Source organism: Sturnira hondurensis, unplaced genomic scaffold, assembly GCF_014824575.4.
Source record: "Sturnira hondurensis isolate 20B ecotype Veracruz unplaced genomic scaffold, ASM1482457v3 Scaffold0021354, whole genome shotgun sequence".
In the NCBI taxonomy this organism is placed as follows: Eukaryota; Metazoa; Chordata; class Mammalia; order Chiroptera; family Phyllostomidae; genus Sturnira; species Sturnira hondurensis.
In genome coordinates, this window is record NW_028093985.1 from 35,684,545 (window position 1) to 35,686,987 (window position 2,443).

At 48.5% G+C, this 2,443-nt stretch overlaps 1 pseudogene; it reads right to left on the minus strand.

Moving 5' to 3' along the window:
- Positions 1 to 346: 346 nt before the first annotated feature.
- On the minus strand, positions 347 to 2,118 carry LOC118977486 (RISC-loading complex subunit TARBP2-like; annotated as a pseudogene).
- Positions 2,119 to 2,443: the final 325 nt, after the last annotated feature.

A 2,443-nucleotide genomic window follows, 5' to 3' on the forward strand; every position in this document is an offset into this window, starting at 1 on the left:
AGAAATGGTTGAAGTACTAGAAAAATGTGGTTTACCAAAACTGTCTCAAGAAGAAAAAAATACCCTTTAGATTTTCTGGAATCTGCTTTCTTAACAATTGAGTGTGTACATCTTTCTTCTTATCAATAAAGACATTTCCACAATACTGTGTTAAGGTGTTAAATTTTTACTTTCCTAACCTAGCAACTCTATAATCTACAATTAATATAAGATGTTAAATTTTTGCAGAGTTTTATCTTAGAAAAAATCCCCAAAGAGGAATTTCTAGGTCAAAGATGCCTTTTTTTTTAAAAGCAAGGTTTAAGAACCCAGTGAGCACCACATTTATTCTGGGCTCTAGGGGTCACTTAGGCACTTTGGGCCATGGCTCCCGGCACCATGCCCTCCTCAGCCTGCAGGGAGGCAGCCTGTGTCAGAGGTAGAGATGACAGCTCCAAGGGTTACCAAAGCCGGGCAGATTCCTGACTAAGGGCAGGAAGAGCACGGAGCAAGGGTGTGCATCCTTAAGTCCATCTGGAGCTTTATTTGCTACCCGCCATGATCTTGAGGCACTATAGGACATGGTGAGCAGCCTAGCCATGAGCTGCTTCCTTGGTGGTTGCAGAGCCACGGCACATGGTGCTCTGCTGTGTGGGCAGCTCCACCAGCACTGGCAGAGCCCACTCAGGCCCAACTCCTCAGTATTCAGGTAGATGACATTGAGGGCCTGCTCCTAAGAGAGCTCACTGAGGACACTGCAGAAGGCAGGGCCCAAAGCACCCAAGGAGCCCAGAACACAGCTACAGAGGGACAGGATCTTTTCTCTATTGAATTTCACAGAGAATCCCAGATGCAACCTGAAGTCCATGCAGGCAAAAGCCCACATCAGTGAGAAGTGATTATCATCAGACTCTGCCTCATTCCCGTCCCAGACATCCAGAGGCACTGTGTGCACTGGAAGCAGCATTTTGGCTGCTGCATTATGCTTTGCCAGCTTTTTGGAAGTGCCATTGCCAACCTCAGTGAAATGCTCCATTCAGCAGGTCATGGTAAACTCTTTTTGGTGGGCTGGCCCAGACTCCTGACTCAGGTAGCCACCAGCCTTTCTTCACCACCAGCTCCTTCAGAGCACCAACAAGGTTGCACTCACACTACTGAGGGGAGACAGGGGCCGCCCCTCAGTATCTATTGGGCCGCCTGCAGCCCGTGGGAGTGCTGGAGACCTGCCTCATTCCCTTCTCTGTCCCCACGGACACCATGGTCACTTCAGCCCCCATGTGGCCCAGTGCACCCTGACAAGCTAGGGTGGGGCCAAGCCCTGGGTCAGGATGCCTGGTTTCAAGCTTTTGTTACACAATAACTATAAAGTTATAAAGGTATGATGGGAAGGCATTCCAGGAAGAGAGAATAACTGGAACAAGTTTAGGTACAGCAAATATAAAATATGTCCTGCGAATAGGAAGTTGTCCATGAAGTAAAAAGTGTACTATGACATTGGTAAATCNGGGGCTCCTGGTTGAGACAGCAGATGGGACAGGAGTAGCAGCCACTGTGGCAGTAAAAACCGAAACATCCGGAGGCAGTGAGGACTCTAGCGGAGAAAAAGAACTGCTGGCCTCCAGGGCTGGCACCAGCACTCTCCCTGCTTTGAGGTGTTTCAGGGCCTCTCCACTGCCTTGTGCTTGACTGCCTTCTTGCTGGACCCTGTCCTCCCCTTGTTCAAGACTGGAAATGTTATACTAATTGCTGGAAGAAGGGGCCTTTATCTTTCCATGAGCTCCCCAATCAAGCCATGCCAGTCAGAACTGCTCCTGAGCTCAGACGCCTTTGGTGGAGATTCTTTCTCTTCCATACTTTCCTCTGGGAAGCCCTTTCCCTCAATAAATAGAGATGGTTGTGCAGCTGGTGTCACCAACGGTGACCTAAAGGTGATATGCTGATGGGCTTCGCCCTGGCCTTTGAGAAGGTTGCACGTGAGCATCTTCCCTATCCTGGTCCCATACTCCTCAAGAAGGCTGATCAGAGTCTTGCCAGGGTCAGCTGCCAGCATGAGCTCTCTATCGGGCCGCCCGCAGCCCGTGGGAGTGCTGGAGACCTGCCCCGCTCACTCATTCCCTTCTCTGTCCCCACGGACGCCATGGTCACTTCAGCCCCCATGTGGCCCAGTGCACCCTGACAAGCTAGGGTGGGGCCAAGCCCTGGGTCAGGATGCCTGGTTTCAAGCTTTTGTTACACAATAACTATAAAGTTATAAAGGTATGATGGGAAGGCATTCCAGGAAGAGAGAATAACTGGAACAAGTTTAGGTACAGCAAATATAAAATATGTCCTGCGAATAGGAAGTTGTCCATGAAGTAAAAAGTGTACTATGACATTGGTAAATCAAATTAGTAGAGCAATATTATGCTAAGGATTATAATTATGCTAACAGTAATATTAAATACTAGTGAATATATAGTAATTG